This window comes from Ochlerotatus camptorhynchus, unplaced genomic scaffold (assembly GCF_037179485.1).
Source record: "Ochlerotatus camptorhynchus isolate MF236.1 unplaced genomic scaffold, CSIRO-AGI_Acam_v1.1 ptg000391l, whole genome shotgun sequence".
NCBI classification, from domain to species: Eukaryota; Metazoa; Arthropoda; class Insecta; order Diptera; family Culicidae; genus Ochlerotatus; species Ochlerotatus camptorhynchus.
The window spans coordinates 1,877,930-1,901,473 of record NW_027040878.1 but is presented as its reverse complement, the minus strand read 5'-3'; the positions used below and the strand labels follow the sequence as shown (position 1 = coordinate 1,901,473).

At 39.7% G+C, this 23,544-nt stretch overlaps 1 protein-coding gene across 1 annotated transcript in view; it reads right to left on the bottom strand.

Annotated features, from left to right (window-relative positions):
- The window catches only part of Vinc (vinculin), a 48,636-nt gene that overhangs the window by 5,739 nt on the left and 19,353 nt on the right, over nucleotides 1-23,544 (bottom strand). The window lies entirely within an intron of this gene.

Below are 23,544 nucleotides of genomic sequence, written 5' to 3'. Positions count from 1 at the left end.
CGGCTTAGGTGCAGCTTCTTAGCCACATCCCTAACGGAGGCGTTCGGATTTCGGTTGAAGGCCCCAACTACGCGGTTGTGATTTTTGGTGTTGTACGGAATACTTTTTCCTTCACTTCTGGGCTTCCGATCGGTGGTCAACCGTTCCTCGAACCGCTTAATCACTCGCGACACCGTGGAATTCGCGATTCCCAACGTTTTAGCGATGGAACGATGCGAGAGATCCTTGTTCTCGTGATGAATGCGCAAGATTTTATCACGCACGAGCTGTTCTTTCGACTCTATTTCCGCGAGTTTTGATCACAGGACTTTAAAACTTGCAGGATGTAAATTATGCACTATGAACTAAATCCACCCAAATTTTCATTAAATTCTACCCAACGGTTAAAAAGTTAGAGCAATTTCATAGTGTGGCAATTTCATCGTGGACACCCTTCAACTTACTTTTGGGTAGAAAGCGAGTGGAATAAAGTAAATGAAAACTACTTTAACCCGCTTTACCTACTTTTGGGTTCCTGCACTAAAGTGCCGAGATGAGTGAAAAGAACTTACTTTTGGGTTCTTTTTTCTTACCGTGCACGTTCAAAGCGTACCAGACTGCTGTTTCCGTGTTGCTTCCGTTTGACGCGTGACTGTTGAAAGTTTCAATTACAACTAGTGGTGCAAACCGCTATGTATTATGGAAAATTTGTTGTATGTAAGAGCTGATAGAAGGTCTGCTTAGCTTACATCATGCATTTGACCATTCACTAACTTGCCACCCGCAACACAAATAAGCTCGCTTTTAGGTGCACTATTTAACAAGTTTTGTCATGGTAGTGATATCGACATGCTTAGAAATCAATGCATTAGGGATTAGGCAGACCATCCCAACTGAATTTAATCCTTTTTGAAGCAAACCAAGTTGGAAGATTTAATTGAGCCACACTATAAAATAGTGTATTCATGATCACTTGTGGTCTGGAGTAAAGAAGTACAGCTACAATGTGACCATAAAATCTATACAAATCTAAACGCATTTTTTCAAATTATTTACACCTGTGTCGTGCACAGGTTGCACATGTGGACGCGACGCTACTGGATTCTTATAGTAATCTACTTGGAAGTCGATTTGGAGATACCATGGTGCCTTAACGCAAACGAAAAGGGCAATCGCTTGATCCCCCTTTCCGATAAAATTCATTTGAGCAATCGATTTGATATGCACACGGATTATGAGAATGATCCATCAGCCAGGCAAAATTCCATTAAACATTCCAGGCTTAATGCCAAGAAGGAAAAAGTCCCCCTATTATGATTACCATTTCCGATTTCCACACTTTTCACACGGAACTTGTAAACTTCGGTTAATTCCAGTTTTTACTTCAAATTGGCCGTCGGGGTGATTGGCTCAAACCTTGGACGGATTCAAATATCTTCTCCAGTATCTTACTGAGAAACAGCACAAATTTTTCACTTACGAAACCAAAACTGAAACGTCTGTTCAAGGTTGTCTTGGTGTGGTAAATCCTGGATCAGATCAAAGATGAATTGAGAAAATTATTTGGAGCCATGCCATTTCAAGTTATCAAAATGAAAATGAAATCCCGACCTGGCGATTCGCGCAACGAGATTTCTAATGATTTGTATTTAGTTCACTACAAATCTAAACAACCTTAAGGCCTTAGAAAAAGCTAGCCTTATGCTCCATGTCCGAGTGAAGTAGGAAATTTCCAAAACCTCACCCAGTGCCGTAAGTGTCAGGGATGGGGCCACGGAGCAAAAATTGCTACATGACAGCGAAATGCATGCATGGTGGCGATTCCTCTCACGCAAAGGATGCCTGTCCTGTGAAAGAAAGATCATAAAAAAATTTAAATGTTCAAATTGTGATAAAAACCACAAGTCCAATTTTTGGAAATGTAAGACTCGCAAAGCATCCTACAATCTCGTTCTAAGCGATAAGTAGGAAACGCTCCACGTTTCCGATCAGGTACTAATTTCTCTGCTGTTAACAACACCTGCTGCTAACATTTTTCAACAAGTAAATGGAGCTACCTATGCAAACGTTTGGGGTTTTTTGCATTAAATTGCTTAAATCTTCCTCTACATTTGAGATTTTTTTTCATTGGTGTGTGACCTCTGTGGCTCCTTGGGGTCACATCGGAAGGAGGTCGCCCCCGGTGGGGATTGGTAATTGGCGGGCGTTCTAGAGACCTGAAAAATGGACAAAACTTACTTATATCAATTGGACCTTATTCAGAAAAGATTTTTGTTCTATGTGAACCTTTAAAACCCAAAAAAAAACAATTTAAAAATTTAGAAAAAAATATCTGAATTTTTTTTTTCCCAGTTTTTTTTTTTTCATTTTAGGCAGACCTGAAAATTATTTTCACATAGAGTGAAAATCTATTTCCTTTAAGATGCGCCAGGTTTTCAGTCATTTGGATGAGAACTTTTTGAGTTATCTTTCCCGCCAATTTGGAAAACACCGTTTCGAGAAAAACGCGTTTGGGTTGTGTAAAAACATGATTTCTGGAACTTACGGTTAATCGGCGATACCGGGACCATAGATCACTCCTTCCTCGTGCTCGTAGCAGTTTTTAAAAATGTTTAAAGTAAAATATAAAAAAAATCAATAAAAAAAATTTACTTGTGTTTCCCCTCTTAAGGATTGCCAAAATGTTGCGGAATGCTCACCGAACCGACGGGGAAAAAGTGCTGCCGAATGCTTTCGTTCTAGCTGTTGATCTTCAAAAGGTATTTCATTATATCGTGAAAATTTATCTTATCAAATATGCTTCAATCAGTTAGGTTATTCAGCTTCCCAGACTTGAAAGCCTGAAAAACAATCATCTTTTCGCGACGACTGCTGGCATTTAATCAGACCTTTGCTCCCGTTGCAGGGCTGGTAGTGGGTATGTGATTTAATAGTAGTGACTTTAGTGACTAAAATAACGAAAATAGTGACCAAATAGTGACTATTAAACAATAAAAAAAGTGACCAATTATTGATCAGAGAGATATGGTTTCAATCTTCCGTTGATTGCGATTGCCACTTCGAGAAAATTTATAAACTCACAAACCCATCATGCGCATTTTTCATGTTTCTAAAAAATAAAACAAACGGTTTAAGGATCCCATAATTTTTTCCCTAAAAACAATAAGCATAAATTGAATAAGCAATTTTTATAAACAAACTTTTTACTAAGTTGATATTAGATCCAAATCACACATTGGTGAGAAAAATGTTCAAATTCAAAGATTTAGATAAATATGGACAATTTTAGGACAGTCAATTTTAAATATCTAGGATATAGATGAATTGATGCGATTAGCGATTAGTATCTTAATAAAAAAATCCTTCTCTTCTTTGTAGCCACTATAGCGCACTGGTCGTCTCCATTCCTTCCAAGAAGAGAATCTTATGTAACACACACATAGCAACAAATTCATAACTGTGGGACCTAGACAACTTTTGTAGATCGCAGTTTAAAAAAACATCTCAGTATTATGGAACGAAGAAAATTATCCCAGATGGAAAGGTCACGGAAATAAAACTAAATTTGAATGCGTCTAGGACTTAAAATCTCGATCGAGAAAAATTAGGGATTTAGGGTTTCATTTTAGAGTTTTGGACCATTTTTTTTGCTGGACTTAAAAATTCGAAATCTCTAAGACAACCAAATTGAGAAAATTGTAAGGCCTGAAATAATTTTGTATATTTTGTACTTATAGAATGTAAGTTGACAGTCCTTGAACAATTTAAATGCTTCTGAAACATAGAAAATATTTTGACTTTGACTATATGTTTAGTAATCAGACTATATGTTTAGTAAACGGAACTATCAATTCTATACTTTCATCTCCTTCATCTATCACTATCGTCTGTTATTTGAAATTAGTATCTACAACTATAGAAAATATGTTATGATCATGGACATATTTTGTTTTATAAAACCTAGACCTGGAAATTTGTTTTCGTAGTACTGGATTACAATTAAAATGCAATACAATTTAATGGACTTAAAAACAAACTCCAGATTTTTTGACATGATTTTTTCTCGGAGTTTGGACAAATGCTAAAGCTACCGGGTGTCAGAGATTATTCAAATTTCTTACCTTAGAAAAAAATGTCGAGAGCTTGAACACATTCCTAGACTATTTTTTGACATTTTAGACTTGGAAAACATGCAAGATCTCGAAGGAAAATAACCACGCTATTGGGTCTAGAACTTTTTTCGAAACCTCTGACATATTGTGATAGGTCTATAATCATTTCGAGATCAAAAAAATCAAAATATTGGAGATTTCGTCAACAACAATTGGACAGTTAACATTTCCGTCTGTTCGCAACTTTTCTTGTCCGACAGAATTAACATACGGATTTTTAATGGATCTTTCTAACACACATTTGTTACCAAATTAATCTGAGATTTGATGTGAGTTTTTAATGTAAATTTTATTACTCTAAACATTGGTCGTAAAAAAGTGACTTTAGTGACTAAATTTTAAGGAATAGTGACTTTAGTGACCTTTTGATGAAAAAAGTGACTTTTTAGTGACTGGCTTGAAAATAGTGACCAAGTCACTAAAAAGTGACCTGCTACCAGCCCTGCCGTTGGCAAATATGCAAGACCTTTCCCGGTTAAAGCGTGTATATCGGATGAATCAACATCTGGCCGATCTGCGAGCGATATCACGAGCACATTCCATCGCGTAATTCGGAGATTTAAAGACACCAAAAAGATTATACTGTGACTTGATAATTATGCGTCTCAGAACTAAAACTGGGATTTGATTCTTCACTTAATTCTTTTGATTAATTCCAATGATATTAAAGTGGAGGAACTTATCATGAAGTTTGTTGAGTCCGGACACACCTTTACGGCGGCGGACAGTTATCATGCGGCGGTTGAGAGAGCCATGAAAGCCCGATCACCCGACTTTGAGGATGTATTGCAAGTTGTAACCGTTTGTTACAAAACATGTTAGGTTTTTAATTTGTGCATAGTTGTTAAATGTACCGTTACGTCTCTTAAAGTTATTTGGTGTTGGATTAGTAGGGTTAGTAGTCGTTGTAAAAAATTGTTAATTTGTTAGTAGGATTAATTGTTTTTAAATTTGAAAATTGTATAAAACCGTACAACAGTACGTGGGTATGAGTATTCTATCAGTGGGTACAACAACATTCGGGCGAAACTATGAATTCAAAATGGGTGGAAAATAACGTCTCACGAGAAGATCAGTATCTGGCGTTCGTGTGCTTCGGATCGTTAAAACCAAGTGTCCTTAAAGTAATAAAAGTGAGTGGTGAATCGCGGGAATACCTATCTGTTCAATCAGGTAATACGGCTTGACTAATTAATTACCGATAGCTAACATTAATCGAATGACCATAGACTAGTACGATAATTAATAAAAATAAACCCCGTTGCCCTCACAGGACCTTTTTTTGGTACCATTCGGTACAGCGCCATTTTGTGTACCAACCGACTAAGTCGGTCAGGAAGCACACGAGTCGGATTATTGGTCCTTAGTGGATATTAATCCTAACAGTAAAGGACATCATTTCGATTTGGCATTGCAAGGTCAAAATCGCCGCATTCCTCGGGCCAAGGCGGCTCTAAACGCAAAAGAGGACACCTCTCAGCAGAGTCACTCCGGCCTTGCCTGGACTCTGGTGATTCTCGTCAACGAGGGTAGACGCCAGGAGACCGCAGATCGCCATCAAGTTAAGTCGATCTGTTGTTCCAACATCACCACCCTGTCAGGCTTGATTCGCCCTACGTCAAGCTCGTCGTACGTAGGATCATCGGCGAGCGCTCGCACATCGGCACAGTAGTCTTCGGCGGAGCAGAATCAACGGCAGCTGTTCAGTACCGGTACGTCAAACCCCCATAGTAAAAACCCACTGTACACCCATAAAATTCAATAGAACTACTATTAGAAATCCAATCCACACCTGCTATAGCTTTTATTAATAAATAATTAAATGATTACTGTGTCGCTTAAACTTTCCATAGCTTTTAGTCAGGTGACAGTACTGCACATTAGGATCGCGAAGCCCCTCCAGATTACCCAGTAGTAAGCCGACCATGAGACACAGCTCGAGAGGTTTCTTGCTACTGAGCGTTTTTACCGGGATACAGACAGTAGAGTTACAAAGTTGCAGTGAAGAACGTGGTAGTACTGGACATGCATCCGATGAACAACATGCATAGGGTCGTGTGGGACAAGAGTGCCACCTTAACAATTGTACGTTCTATATATGCCAAATAGTGGATATTTGTAGGAGTTTCTACATCGTATTGCAACTTCATATTATTACCTTCATACATCAGCAATGTAATGCAAATTATATCTCGTCAAAAGTAGTTTACGATTTTTTCAAAATGTCATCTCAAATCTTTTTTTGAAACTGCAATAGGGCAAAAGGGCCATGCGTCTTAAATTGAGTGAAACCGATTAAAGCTTGTTTATAAACATAGTCTTTTGATTATTAATATAGTATTATAGTATATTTTGCCTCACGAGCCTGTTATGCGTTTATTTGCAACGGCACACAGACCAAGTTTGATATTTTATTTCACAATTTGTAGTACAAACATAGTACCACATGAGACTGTTATGCGTTTATGGGCAGAATACCTCATTACTTTTTCATAGTAATAAGGTATTTTACGGAGACGAACCAGCCCAGGGCACTAAACAAAGGACACGGACATATCACAAAAGATCAATGTATTGGTCGCAGTGATTATGACCTGAACAGAGGGAGAAAAATAGATAGATTAAAGCTAGTATTTCCACCGACAAACCGACATTAAACTTAAACTTAACTCTTGATCGAGAATCCATAACGACCGATTCAAATGTGCAGCGATCCCATCTGTAAAAACCATAGAAATGTTTTATCTAGATAGAAATAATTTGCCCGAAATAGGTTAGATACGAACCAACTCATAAATGTTGGACGCGTGTTCGTGGCAAGGATAAATATTTTACGCGAACACGGTGGCAGATGTCAGTTTTGAGATTTGATCAGAAATTTCTTTGTAATTTGTATGATCATTCATGTTGGATTGTCGGTAGTATTTTCCCAATGAACACAATTTTTGCATGGTAGAACATCTTTGGTAGAACCATACTCCGTTTTTTTCACTGAAGGTGCACCCGAGAGCGCCTTACGGGGTAACTTCGGTGAAAACACGGAGTGTGCCCTCTACGGTGCGAACATTTTGATTTTTGATTGGAAGAATACAAGCTTTAATCGATCTATTCTATTTTTAGATAGATTAACACAAAAAATCCAATCCGACTTAACGTTAGGTTTCAATATTAAAAAGAATGGACGATGCTCCAAAGAGCGCTGCCATCCCTGTCGTCCAAGAGGACCGACCTTTTGTAATTTACCTCGCTCGAACACACAGTCGTCGATCCACCATGAATCATGGTTTTATTTTTGGCACGCGTCTGCGAAAAACCAAATTTTCTCACAAACAAACCCCACCACATGGCTTAATTTCGGGCGAACAGTTCAGCCGGATCGCTTCGTATGTAAGCAAGCACACCTAGTTTATAGGGGGAGTTGGATGGATTTGGTTTGTTGTGTGTGTTCTTACTTTTCCCGTTTGTAGTGATCTTCTTTGCTGATAGTTCAGTGTTTTAATGTCGCGAAATGTGATTTTTTTGGCACTCCTTTTTGCTAACATAGGGAAAAGTGGGTCAGATCAGCCAAGTTAAGAAAATTATCAGAAAATGATACCAAATTCAGGGGAAATTTTGAATGATTTTTAACCAAATTGCCCCGTAACGTGGGTAGATCACCTTTTCGTGGTACGTTACGGGATGTAGGATCTACCACCGATTCCTAGTCTTGACTACTTCAAACTAGGGGAACAGGATTTTTCAGTAATGCCTTTTTGATAGTGACAAGACTCGGCTTTTTCCACCGAGGATGATCTTGAAACAAGGAAAAATTAGTTAGTTAGTTGGTTATTATCGGTGTCATTTCTTAATTTTGTTGCTAAGGAATCCTATTTTGACTGACAAAGGGGCTCGCCTTTGGAGGGTGTTTTAACACTCCGAAGGGCATAAATAGCGGGACCTTTCAATTAGAGTCGGATCCTTGCGATAAATGCGAGAGTGGCAACTGTAAAAAAAAACGAATACTTCATCATTTCTCAATAGTGATAAAGTAATACGACATGCACTAAACTAAGGACACGATATATACTACAATAGATCAAATTACTGGTCGCAGTGGTGTTAGGTCCCGAACAGAGGAAAAAAACCAAAGTGATAGTTTCAAGCCATGATGATGACATCATGACTACAAATTGAATATTGTAAGTAAACTTTTGAAACTTATGAAAGAAGTTAAATCTAAATGATCGTTTCGCAACCGAAATAAAACCGTTGGGGTAAAATGAGCACCCCATTGAGGTGGTCTGAGCGCCCTAGTAAACATCCGGTAAGAATATTGTTTTCATGAGAATTTAAGAACGGTAGACAATGAACAGTTTTAGCATAACAAGATTTAAAAGAAACAATTATTTTCTGTAGAATAAATTAAATTTAAGAACTATTAGGGGAAATGACGGCTTCGGCATGCCAGACTATTTTCGGCAACCCAAATTGAAACACTATTCTCACTGGATTTTCTTACGAAAACACTTCGCTGAATGCATGCAAACGATTCTTTATGCTTTCAGCTTCAATTTGACTATATTTTTACCACTGAGAAAAAGCAATCTAGCAAGGTTTTCTTGAAATGCAACACACGCACTTCAAATTGTAGCTGATTTCGAGTTGCCGATAATAGAACAGCAGATTAACATGCAGTTCAAATGGAACGGTTGCCGAAGAAAAACTGGTTGCCGACAATACTCGCTCTCACTAGAGAAGATTGGAGCTTTGTAAAAGCGTTTCAAAACAGTTTTTGACAATTCTTTCGACTGAAATTGTTAGAGCAGCTGGCAGCAAAAGATTGTAAACAAACCACTACTGCATATGTGTGCATTCCTTAGAGAAAAAGGTTATAGAAAGAAGGTCGCTGCTTAGGTTGCCGAGAATACGTAAATTCCCCTATGTAATATTTTGTTGAGAAAAACATTAATGTTTATTGAAAACATGATAATATACATATAAGAAACCAATGACCATTTATTTAGCTGCTGAAGGAATATTAACGATAAGCTATAAGAAATTACTGATAGACCTTATTTTCTGATTCAGAAATCTTTTTTTTTTTTTTTTGATATTTTAAGCAAGTCTAACTGTTTTCGTATATGCGCACAAGAGAAAAGTTATGTTTTAACCTAAAATTAAATTGATAGTTCAAGTAGGCATTAAGCCTGAAAAAGTTTTTTTTTTTGTAAAATATGTTCAATAAGTCGATTTTTAATCGGATGGCCACATTGCCCTATTTGCGGAATAGACCTAGCGAAGGTAATCAAAATTATTGGTTTTAATTTATTTGCTGTGGTAAACTTAACATGGATTTTTTTTTTATTTGTTGTCTGACCAGGTTCAATTCGGTTTTAAAAACTCTACGCTACGGACCCGACCAATAGTCGAAAGTCCACTGGTGGTGGTGTTCTGATTGCTGTTCGGTCCGAGTTGAATGCTAGAGCCATAGAGCACGACATGTGGAACTGCGTTGAACAGGCATGGATAGCTGTCAAGCTGAGCGATCACACACTGTACTTATGTGTGATATACATTGCACCCGACCGAGTTCGCGACATTGAACTTTTCGAAACTTATTGCCGATCCGTTTCCACCCTATTAGATTGTGCGTCACCTATCGATGAGATTATTGTTCTGGGCGACTTTAATCTCGCTGGTGTTTCGTGGAAACCTTCCCACAGTGGCTTTCTCTTTCCGGACCCCGCTGGTTCTGCTTTCCATTCTGAATCAGTTAGCCTTCTCGACCGCTATAGCGCAGCGACGTTATCTCAAACCAATCGTAGCTTAGACCTGTGTTTCGTAAGCGCTCAGGATACGGCTCCATTCATCTCGTCGGCTCCTTCTCCACTCGTAAAGGAAGTTCCTCATCATCCTCCTTTGGTTATTGCTGTTGAAGACAATCACATTCGGGATCTCGAAGACATCTCCACTACGGTGTCTTACGGTGTAGCATTGCCAATGTGCTGTCAAGCATTGATTGGGAAAACATACTCGATTCTGATAACGTCGAAACCGCTGCTCAAACTTTTTCACATGTCTTGGCTTATGTCATTGACAGACACGTACCTAAGAGCGTTCACAAGATTGCATCGCACCTCCCTTGGCAAACGAACGAATTGAAGAAGCTGAAATCGATTAAGAGAGCCGCGTTGAGGAAATTCACTAAATATCGAATGATGTCACTGAAACGTCAGTACGTTAAGCTCAATTATCAGTTCAAGCGAGTCAGCCGTCAATGCTACTTGCATTATCTGCGAGGGATTCAAAGGAAATTCAAGTCACACCCGAAGTCTTTCTGGAAGTACGTGAAGGAGCAGCGCAGAGAGTCCAGTCTACCATCATCCATGATATTGAACGGCGAAGTCGCTTGCACTCCACAGGAAGTCCGCCACCTGTTCTCCAACAAGTTTGCAAGTGTCTTCTCTGACGAGAGCTTAACCAACGAATACGTGACTCTAGCAGCAAGCAACGTTCCACTTTCCGGTCAATCTCGGGGTGGAATGGTTGTCAACGCTGAAGTGATAACGACTGCCGCACTAAAACTAAAGCCTTCTATCAACCCTGGACCGGATGGTGTCCCTTCAGTCTTTCTGAAGAAGCATATCGCTAACTTACTGTCACCGCTACAACATCTGTTCCGATTGTCCATATCGTGTGGCATTTTTACATCGAACTGGAAATTTGCGCATATGTTCCCTGTGTATAAAAAGGGTAGTAAACGGAATGTGAATAATTATCGTGGAATTACATGTTGTGCGCAATTTCGAAGTTATTCGAGTTAATCATCATAGAGCCTCTGCTCTCCCATTGCAAGCAGTATCTTAATAAAGATCAACATGGCTTCACCTCTGGTCGTTCTACTACCACGAATATACTGTGTCTGACATCGTACATCACGCAAAGTATGGTTGAAAGGTCACCAACAGACGTCATCTACACTGACTTGTCTGCTGCCTTCGATAAGATAAATCACGCCATCGCGATCGCCAAATTGGATAGACTTGGGATTAGCGGAAATCTCTTGAGATGGTTTTGCTCATATCTCGCCGATCGTCAGTTGGTGGTAGCCCATGGTGACTGCCAGTCCGACATTTTCGCAGCTACGTCAGGAATACCTCAAGGAAGTCATCTGGGACCGTTGATTTTCTTACTCTACTTCAATGACGTGAATTTAGTTATCGAAGCTCCACGACTATCGTATGCAGACGATCTCAAAATCTACTTACGGATCTGCTCGATCGATGATTGTCAATTCCTCCAACGTCAGTTTGAAGCGTTTGCCAGCTGGTGCCATTTGAACCGAATGAGTAAATCCTGCGAAGTGTTCAGTCATCACTTTTACCCGAAAAAAAGAACCAGTAATTTTTCACTATGCTCTCCGGGACACCATTATTGAACGTGTGAGCCATGTAAAAGATCTAGGTGTCATCCTGGACTCTCAACTTACATATTAGCAACACATCTCGTACGTCGTCGACAAGTCGTCAAGGACATTGGGCTTTATCTTCAGAACAGCTAAGAATTTCTCCGACATCCATTGCCTCAAGTCGCTGTATTGTTTCCTGGTACGTTCCATTCTAGAATATTGTTCTGTGGTTTGGAGTCCGAACTACAACAATGGTAATGAGAGAGTCGAGTCCGTTCAACACCGCTTTCTGCGATACGCGTTGAGAATGTTACCTTGGAGAGACCCGTTTCATTTGCCCAGCTATGAAAGTCGCTGCCAGCTGATCGACTTGGAGCCTCTTCCCACCAGAAGAGATACTTCAAAAGCCCTGCTTGTCGCGGACACGTTACAGCAAGTAAACATTAACGTCCAACCCCGAATGCTTCGTAACAATGTTATGCTGAGAATGCCACTACGTAGAACAAACTATGCAATCAACGGTGCAATAGGCGGACTGCAGCAAGTATTTAACCGAGTTTCATCAGTATTCGATTTTCAGCTGCCACGACTAACACTTCGGAGACGTTTCTCTTCATTCTTCTCCAGAAATTGAAACAGTCAATGATCATGTTTTAATGTTTTGTAGTTTTAACTTATGACTTTAATTTTAATTTTAAGTTAAACCATCATTGGGACCATATCGAGTCTGTTGATGCTGACAAATAAATAAATGAAGCCTACATAAAAATTTGCTAGGTGAAATGAATTGGTATTGATTCTCAAAACTTTTACTGGATGACATTTTAGATCCAATTAATTGTTTAGAATCAACTTATTCATTAAAAAAGATCAACATGGATTTAACAGGAAAAAAAACTGTGTAAACTAACTGGTTTAAAGTTGTTTCATATTATGAAAAATCTTTGTTCCTGGATTACTGATCGTTCTTGATTCCCATCATGCAAATGATAGGTGTTTGATGATTCTATGATCCACTCACATAAGCCATTCGTGTCATTAACAGCAACAAATTGTGTAAGAATTTTACAGTAATGGCATAAAACTGTTCACCCCTAACAGCTGTACCCACACTTGAGACAGTGGTTTCTCATCGCCCACGCGCCTACCACTGGCTTCTTTCGCCAATCCATCCATCACACTCTCGCTGGTATGTACTACTCGATGCTACTGGTGCTAGTTGCCCTACCAGTGTCGTCTTCAAAGCAGCCGTGTGAGTGCGAAAAGATTGATGTGACCGTTACCGGATCAAGAGCCCACCTCAACTTTGTACCAATGGGGGGCGGAGGTAAGGAACAAGCGGTAGACGCACGACGCGACCACCTTACCGAACTTAGTCACGTCGTCGTTGAACCCGCGAAGCGCGTCAACTCGTGTCTATAACAATAAATTTAATTGCCAAACATCAGCAGGCGGTGCGGCGAAGCGGCGATGGACAGCCACAGACAAGGACAGACCGTGTGAGGTGTTTATTTGTTTACATTATACAGTACTTTGCCACCACAAACCGACAAGCAGTTTGGCAGTTACAAATGCTTCCAGTCTTGTGAGCCCTTAACGCTCGTGCCCTTGAATTGGTACATAGGTACTTGTGGAATTTTTGACACTTCAAGGTACATTTGTTGGGCATTGTTTGTTGTTTGCTCCACAGTCTGCATGCATACGAACCACGAGCTGCACTTGAGCGTAGGTGGATGGGTAGTGAATCTTTCACTGGAAAGTATGATTGATGTAAAAATAATTGAAGTCAATTGATACATGTGATCATGATCATCAGGCCCGGTCAACATCTGGGAGGCACATCTAATTCCTCTTTATTTTGACGAATCAACGTGCCAGTACCTCCGTGATGCATTGTGTACACACTCACTCACACCCCTAGTGGTGCATAGGGCCAACGTAAAAGATTTCCACGTTGGGCCCAGGCAAAATTTCTGTCGACTTTCTTTGTTTCCTTGATGAGGCTTCACCCTGGGGGGGACGTGCTGTCAAATCAACCTACTGATCATTCTTGTATGAAACTGGTTCCAAACGTAAACAAACGCTGTAGGTTTCTTATGGCTTGTTTACGTTCGGAACCAGTTATGCGAGGTAGGCGACGATTGTTCGTATTTGACAGCCACCTCCCCCCCCTTGGCGCTTCACCGCCTTGAGTCCCGGGGTCTACCTAATCTACAATTTCCTGCCGGGTTCCAAACCAGCACTTGCTCGTAGATTTAGTTTCAGCCCCTTTTTTTATTTCTGTTGACATCGACTTCTGATGACATCGGCGATGGAGGAGCTCAGCATTCGAGATCCAGTCGTGAGGCATCCGGGCACGAATTATATACCGGGTGATGATGACCTCCAGTCCAGATTTGAGAGTGTTCTCCGCTGATATACACCACGTCTCGATGGCATTGGATTCACTTCGGCACACGGATGAAGGCAAAACAAATGATTAGCTACTTTTTTTTTGAGAAAAATTTATATAAAAATTCATATTATGCTTTCTTATAGACTTTTTTTTGTAGCTTTTGAACTAAACTAATTCGTTCACATTGATATATTTGATGTGTCTGCTCAATATGACGCAAATGGGCGCTTATGTCGAAGTAGTGCTTGTAGGATTCTTTATAATAAAAGTGGAGTATTAATGTTACACAATTTGTCTTTATTTCACGCCCACACTGTCTTTAACTTCCGTACACCTTCTCACTCCAGATCCAACTCCCCGTCTTTCTATGCCTACTCTGATCGATCATTTTCTTCTAATCCCCTGAGGTGTAGGACCCTGCAATCCCCCTTAGCTTTTATTATGTTAGAATATAATGTAGCTATTAATATGGAACATAGTCCTTATTTTTGGCTGGTTCCATTCTAACACGTTTTCCGTTATGTTGCTCTTCTCCTGAACTCGTTTCTGCAACCGAAGTATCCGACACCTCAATCTTCTTCAAATGTGCTACATTCCGTCGATACTCCTTCCCAGATTTACGTGAACGAACTGTTGTATCCCCACCTACTTTACGAATGACTTCGAACTCTTCTGTTGAGAAATCGGTGTCCAGTTTATTGTTCTTCTTCATCCTTTTTGCTAGCACACAATCTCCTACCTCAATATCACTTTCACAGGCTTTTCTTCTATTGTCAGCATACATCTTTCCTTTTTCCTTGATCATTCTGTCTCGATCTCGTACCTCTCCATAATTTAATGCAGTTGTTGGGACAACTGGTAACTTGCTCCTAATTCTCCTTCCAAACATAAGTTCTCCGGGTGATTTCCCTGTCGTACTATGATTGGTGGAATGATATGTCAACAGATATTTCTGCATTACTGTTCTCCAGTCCTTTCCTAACTCTTGTGCGATCCGCAATCTCTTTAACAATGATCTATTCTGCCGTTCAACTTCTCCATTCATTGCTGGCCAAAATGGAATAGTATTGACAAGAATAATACCATTCGCTTCACAGAATTCCCGGAATTTTTCGCACTTTTCGCTGAATTGAGGACCGTTGTCTGCTCGTAATGTTGCAGGAAGACCGTAACGACAGAAAATAGTTGCTAACTCCTTGATAGTTTCGGATGCGGTAATTTCTGTCATTTCACAAACTTCCATAAATCGACTATAATAATCGATCACCACTAGTAAATATTGTCCTTCCGGAAGAGGACCCAAGAAATCTACTGCAACATCGACCCATGGTTGATTTGGTAGTTCTCGCCTGATCATTGGTTCTGGTGGATTTGGAGCAGACACCAACATACATCCTCTGCATTGCTTCACAAATCTTTCAATATCTTTGTCCATCTTGGGCCACCAAACGTTTGTCCGTAGATGGCTTTTCATCATCCGTATTCCTGGATGACCTTCATGTCCAATTTGTAGTACACGAGCTCGCAAACTGCCAGGAATCACAATCCGATCCATTCGTAACAGAACTGTGTCAATGATACACAGTTCATTTGCAATTACCTTATAAGATAATGGCAATTCTTGCTCTTGTCCATTTTTTATCTTTTCGACGACTTCTGATATTTCCTCATCAGTTTGACTTTCTGTTTTAATTTCGTTCCATTTTAAAACGACAGCCGAACTTGCCAACTCTGCTATCTCTCTTAAAATCAATTCTTCTTCAGGATCGAAAGCATTTGACGGAAGGGTGGCCAAACGAGAAGGACAGTCTGCTATATTTTGTGGTCCCGGAATATGCACGACTTGATAATCAAAGGATTGTAGCCGCAGAACCCAACGTTCAATTCTTGCACAACACCTTCTCACTCCAGATCCAACTCCCCGTCTTTCTATGCCTACTCTGATTGATCATTTTCTTCTAATCCCCTGACCCTACAGTGCTCTACTCTTATTCCAGCGAATTTCCAACTTCATGATCCCGTCCGAAAAGTAATTTTCCGGTAAGTCTGCAAAATACTCCTCCGCGGCGTCGATGATTTCCTCACGTGAGCTGAATTTTTTTATTGATGAGCCATATTTTGAGGTTTGTGAGAAGATAATAGTCTGAGGGAGCCAAATCGGGCGAATACGGTGGATGCGGAAGCAATTGGAGCCGTAAGTCATTGATTTTATCCGTGGTTGCGATGCTCTTGTGCACCGGCGCATTGTCTTGCAAAAACAAAACACAATTTCGCTTCATGTGAGGCCGTTTTGCAGCGATTTCGGCCTTCAATCGCTCCAATAAGGCACAGTAATACTCGCTCTGTTGATGGTTTTTCCTTTTTCGAGCCAGTCCCACAAAACCGACGCCATAATCTTTCCGACCCATCGAGCCTCCCTCGGCCGCTTCGGAGCACTCGTGCCGGCTTCAGTCCATTGCCGGGCACTCATTCTGTTCCCTGGGGTGTAATACTGGATCCAGGTTTCATCAACAGTTACCAATCGACGTCAAAAGTTCACCCGATTCCGCATCAGCAAGTCCACACACTCTTTCCAAGTGTTCTCGCGTTCGTGTTTTTGGTCATGAGTGAGCTTGCGCGGCACGCAGCGGCAGGATAACTTTTTCAATTGCAAAATCTCGCCCAAAATATGGCGTGTGCGCTCAAGTACTAATCTTTGCCGTATCTGCTAGCTCGCGCACCTTCACTTTCCGGTTAGCCAACACCATTTCATGTATTTTTTTTTTGCATTGTCGTCTGTAACCGCATCGGAGGGCCTGCCGCTGCGGACTTGATCGGTAGTGGAGTTGTGGCCACCACGAAACTCTCGAAACCAATATTTGACGGAGCATTAGACCCATAATATTTATCCAACTTTTCTTTTGTTTCCTTCGCCGTTTTGCCTCTCAAAAAATAATGTTTTGTGATAGAACGAAAATCGTTTTTATCCATACTCAACATGATGCCAAACACGTCAACAATAATCAGCTGTCAAAACAAAACTAAAGACAGTATCGCACTGAAAGTTGGCATGTCTGCCTTAATATAGGCGATTCCAATCGAAATTAAGCGATCATTTCATCATCTGGCGATGAATAGGGGAACCCTGAAAAGAGTGATGAGGGTAGAAATTTTCACCGTGAAGCATAGGAAGAGGAAAACATTTTCACCTTTCCTGATTAATTTATCCACCGCAGGCAGGTGCTTGAAATCGGCATCCACGTGGATTATTTTGTCTTCTGTATCGATTTTGCAGTGATCCAGCTGGTGCTTATATATACTTTTGGTGAGAAAAATTAAGATTTATAAAATTGTCCCAGCGGTTATGATCTTCCGGATTTTTAATGTGTGGTTATTTCAGCTGTAAATCAGTTTAGATCTGTAGATAATCGAAAAATAAGACCACTCCCGATGGAAATTTGCAAGTTGTGCAATAAAATGTACATTATTTTGAGTTTTGAAAATCGTCATTATGATGTAAACAAATGGATTGGATGAAATTTCCTCTCAAAAACGGTTAGCGCACTCTACATTGATGGTGCACCATAACCTTTTTTGCAGTAGCAGCGCATTCTGGCGGTCAAGGAGGTAACTTTTCACCCCACCTAGTAAAAAGGTTACACGAGATTGAATTGATTGAGTTTTACTAATACATTTAGAAAGTGATGATTTCCCGCATAGGAAATAACCGTAAGAAGTGCCTAACCACCTATTCAGGGTATCTTCTCAAGTTTATAGTACATGGTTGACGTCTGCGGCTAGAAAAAAATCATCGCTTTTCAGGAGAAATCTACACGATTCAGAATGTCTAGTAATTTTGGGTGAAAAATCCGAAAACAGACCTGAATAGCAAAACATAGCCCAAATCAAATTTTTAAACTTTTTTGGATGGTTGCTACTCTGTTATTGCCAGATCAGCTGCAATTGGGTTGTTTAACTTCGAAAAATATACGGATTTTTATTCATCATCTGATAGAGCTTCGTTTTATATCACGATTTAAATTTTTGATCGTTGATACTAATTCTATTCGTTGACAGTTCGCTCCCATACAAAGTCCCACCAAGGGGCGCTAAGATGGTGATTTTTGCTAATGTAATCGTACTTATTTAAAATCGTTCCAGTGTACCAAAATTGATGAAATATTGGATTTCGGATGCATTTTTAATGCAAATAACGAATATGCACCCAATTACACAGAGAACCAATAGACGGGTGCTTAGGACTAGCATTCATCCTCAATGTGTAAAAACTGGTAATCTCAAACTAGGCAATACCAGTGCTGACCGCGCCCAAACGCAGGTCAAGAAAGGAATGGGTAGGAATGTGTTGACGTGATACTCGCTTTGATGGAAGCCGAGGAGTCCTCTGCACTTCCACGAGGAATCACTGGGATGCTGGGTAAGAGGGTTGGGTTTGCAGCAGGGTTCGTTTGGATACACGATAAGCTGAATTGATGTCCTAACGATCATATAACACGAAGGAGCTTGGGATTGAACCCATGGTCTTCTACTCAAAAATTGTAATCATCGTGTTGCTGTAGTCATGTAGCCATATTTACAAATAAATTTACGAATCTTGAATGTGGATGGGTCTGAGCGCACTCATGATATTCTGCTCAGTAATCAAAAACGGTCGCTCTAAGGCCATCGAGCCCCTCACATTACATCATTTTTTTTTTGTTTCCTCTATTCGGGACCTAACACCACTGCGACCAGTAATTAGATCTATTGTAGTATATCAAGTCAAGTCAAGTCCTTAGTTTAGTGCACGTCGTATTACTCCATCACTATTGAGAAATGATGAAGTATTCGATTTTTTACAGTTGTCATTCTTGCATTTACCGCAAGGATCCGACTCTAATTGAAAGGTCCAGCTATTTATACCCTTCGGAGCGTTGAAACAGCCTCCAAAGGCACGCCCCTTTGTCAGTCAAAATTGGATTCCTTAGCAACAAAATTAATGAATGAGACCGATAATGACCATGCAAACTAAGGAACAACGAATAGAAGCTTAGGGATCACATAGATGAAGACTAACTAACTCATTTTTTCCTTCTTTCAATATCATCCTCGGTCCAAGCAACCCGAGGACTTATCAGTATTAACAAGGCATAAAAAGATGTTTTCCTTTGATTACTGAAAAATCCTGTTCCCCTAGTTTAAAGTAGTCAGGACTAGGAATCGGTGGTAGATCTTGCATCCCGTAACTTACCACGAAAAGGTGATCTACCCACGATACGGGGATCAAGTTCAGGAAAGTTGAATTCCCTTCTTTAACTATGTTGTTTGTATTACTTCTGCGTGAAGTTAACGATTTACATAGATGCTAAGCGTCAAATAACAGACTTAAAGTGGTCTTTTATACGATAGATGAGGAGATGAATGTATAATATATTAGTATGGACCAGCATGGCTTCATGGCTGGTCGCTTCACTGCCATTTACTTGCTGTGCCTTACTTCCTACATCTCTAACAGTATGTCGGATCGTGCTCAGACGGATGTCATTTATACTGACTTATATGCAGCCTTCGATAAATTGAATCACCGCTATGGTTACTATGGTTTCAGTCGTTTTTCACCGATCGCTATCTTACTGTTGTCATTGGTGATCACCAGTCCCGTATGTTCACTGCCACGTCCGGCATACCTCAGGTTTTTTTTTTTTTTAATTCTTTATTAAAGAGATTTTTAGCCTTAGGCTAGTTCATCTCTAAGCATACCTCAGGGTAGTCACCTGGGACCACTGATTTTCTTGATTTACTTCAACGACGTTAATCTAGTAATTGAGGAACCACGATTAACTCACGCAGATGACCTTAAACTCTTCCTTCAACGTCAGTTGAATACTATTGGTGATTGGTGTATTCTGTATCATATGGAGGTTAACCCGTCCAAATGCTCGGTTATCTCTTTTTCGCGCAAGAAAGAGACTATTATGTTCAAGTATGTTTTGTTATGCACAGAAATTAAGCGCGTCAGCAAAATTAAGGACCTAGTTTTGATTCTGGATACACAACTCTCTTTCAAGCAGCACATCTCGTATGCCGTCGACAAAGCTTCCAGAATTCTAGAGTTTATCTTCAGGAAGTCGGTGTCGAAAGACTTCACGGATATCCACTGCCTTACATCTTTGTACTGCTCCTTGTCTCGCTCCATATTAGAATACTGCTTGGTTGTCTGGATTCTTCACAACAACAACGGTGTCGAACGAGTTGAGTCTGTTCAGCGACGGTTCCTGAGATATGCGCTACGTAAACTGTCGTGGACGGATCCCTTCCGATTGCTTAGCTACGAAAGTCGTTTGTAACTGATCCATCTGGAGCCCCTGTTGGTCCGAAGAGATACATCAAGGGCATTGCTGATTGCGGATATTTTGCAATGACGCACCGATTGCCCTGTTCACCTTGAGCAAATTGACACCAATGTTCAACCCAGAGCCCTACGGAATAATCCAATGCTGCGCCTGCCCATACAGCGAACTAATTATAGCATGTTCAGCGCAATCGGTGGTTTACAGATACTTCCATAGGGTCTCCGCAATATTTGACTTTGACCTGACTTGCCAGCTGCTTCGCCGGAGGTTTAGTTCGTTTTTTCTAGATCAGTTTAGTTTGTCTAGCAATGTTCCTTTTTTTACGAGATGTCTATTGACTTATTGATGTTTAGTTTTAGTACTTTTGATGTTTAGTTTAGGTTACATCATTGGGGCCAATGACGCCTGTTGATGTTTAGTCATAAATAAATAGAGTTTATAGATCCCGTTAGAGTACGGCAGTGTGAAAATTGTATATAGAGAGTAGAAAGCGAGCAATGACAACTTTGGGGAAGGTATAAATCGGGTTGATCATCTCTCTTTATCAAACTCCCCAGTTGGAGAGGGATGGTGAGGATATCCCCCCTTGAGACATTTTAAAGCATTTCCTGTGAAAAGATCCTACGAGGAAAAAGTTCAAAAATTTTACTAAAAGACCTTGTTCTACAATTTTTGTCAGTTTTCAAGTGTCATTTTATTTTTATTTTCCTAACTAAATTTCAAAAAATGTGCATAGAATGATATGTTGATGAGATAGATTTATTTTTCCGAAAAGTTGCTTGAAATTAAATTATTCATAATTTTGTAGAAGCAAGTGTTCCTTTAAACTTTAAATAATATAGGAAAAAGAGGACCACCCTAGTCACCAGCTACGCCAAAAGAACGATCTTTTCTTTTCTTTTCTTTCCGAAGATGTTACGTGGGCAAGAATTGCATTATAACACACCATCGACTGGAAATGCTTTCGGCAACGCGGGGCTTTCGGTAGTGATGACACGTCGCTAGAACTATTCCACAGCCGCAGGCAGTATTTGAGCAAAGTTAAGCGCACACTTTTTGCCTGTAGATTTGAAGACATGCTTCAAATCTCCGCGTACATCGTACGGGTTAGGCAAAGAGTGTGCGTTTGACTTGCACTGTCGCATTAATGCCCCTTCGCTCATTTTCTACTTCTATTCAATTTTCATACTGCCGTACTATTACGGAACTATCTACCTACTCTCTTCCAAGACCATTCTCTAGCTAAAAAATTATCACACAAAAAGCTTCATGTTAGATAGCATTTCCACCCAACTCTGAAAATCGCATACATACACTTTGAAACTTTCACACATTAATCTCAATTATTTCCCGCATACAAAAGTTACTAGGTGCAAATTTTTCTGTTCGATATTTGAATAAAATTATCCTCAGTTGCAACGCTACAAGGACTATTTTTGCTGAAAGCCGGATGTACATTTCAACTAAATAGATCGCTTGATTATATTCGATTACAACCACTTGGTCATTTTTATACAGTACCGTATATTGTATTCTATGCCGTGTTTAAAATATTCAAATATAAATGCGGATGTGTACTAGGAAACTGATTTGAAATATTGCTGCGCATCCTCAGTAATAAACAAATTATAAAGTTAGGAGAAAGTGCTGATACTAATATCAACATGAAGCTTTAGTGCGATAATGAATTAGATAGAGAAAGTTCTGAAGAGGATAGATTGATAGTCCCGTTAGAGTACGGCAGTTTGTAAATTGAACAGGAGTTGAAATTGAGCGAAGGGTCATTGATGCGATAATACTGATCAAATGCACACTTCTTTGCCTAGCTCACTTGATGGGTAAGGAGACTTGAGTAATTTTTTAAACAAATTCAGAATTTTACTGTTGATGTAAATATCCATGCATGCGAACATTCATGCATGTAAACATCCTTTTCACGTAAACTAGAAACTTGAAAGATCTACCATGTAAATTTGTATGATATATGACGCTCCATTTATGTGCATCGAAGTGACAGATATTTACAATACTTTATTGAACTGAACGAAATTATTAAACCATCCATAGATGGCGAGTTCATCAAATACTAACGATTGCTTGGTATAGTTTTGTGCTTGATTGGTTCCGTATGTTTGAAGTTCGATCGATTCAATGAAAACTCCCTTTTACAAAATAACTACTAGGGGAATTTACGTATTCTCGGCAACCTAAGCAGCGACCTACTTTCTATAGCCTTTTTCTCTATGGAACGCACATATATGCAGTATTGGTTTGTTTACAATCTTTTGCTGCCAGCTGCTCTAACAATTTCAGTCGAAAGAATTGTTTTGAAACGCTTTTACAAAGCTCCAATCTTCTCTAGTGAGAGCGAGTATTGTCGGCAACCAGTTTTTCTTCGGCAACCGTTCCATTTGAACTGCATGTAAATCTGCTGTTCTATTATCCGCAACTCGAAATCAGCTACAATTTGTAGTGCGTGTTTCATTTCAAGAAAACCCTGCTAGATTGTTTTTTCTCAGTGGTAAAAATATAGTCAAATTGAAGCTGAAAGCATAAAGAATCGTTTGCATGCATTCAGCGAAGTGTTTTCGTAAGAAAATCCAGTGAAAATAGTGTTTCAATTTGGGTTGCCGAAAATAGTCTGTCATGCCGAAGCCGTCATTTCCCCTACTTTTTGATCTACATTTTGTTTTTGTTTTGCTTATTTGTAGTAACATCAACGATCTTTTATATGCACCATATTTCACTGAAATCCGTTTACTACGAAAAAAGTTTCAAATTGAGCGTGTTACAAAACTGCTCAGACTTCATACAGGCTTAGTTAATTAGGCTCAAATCCAATATTAATATTTTGGAAATAACATAAAGTCTTTACCGCTCACAACAAATACCGTACGTATAATATAATTACAATCAATACCAGTAGTATCATTGACCATCATTTGCTATAAAGTTAAGAGAACAATGATAAAAATAATCATACAATGTGCGGTGAAGGGAGACTAACTGAGCGGTGGATGGCAACCTTACGGTATAAAATATATTAACTTGTAAGGCCAATTACGTGGGAACTAAAATTCACCCCTTCCCGATAGTGTTCTTGGTTTATGGGCTTATTTCGGTTTGCGCGATTAAGGGCTTACAAGTTTTGTTTACAAAAGATGATAGGCCCCTTTGAAATATTATGCGAGAGTTCTTGAAAGCGACGATGCTGAAAGTCAATTTTAAACAAAAAGTTCGGTAAAAAGATCATAGCAAGCCATGTGTAGGGGTTGATGT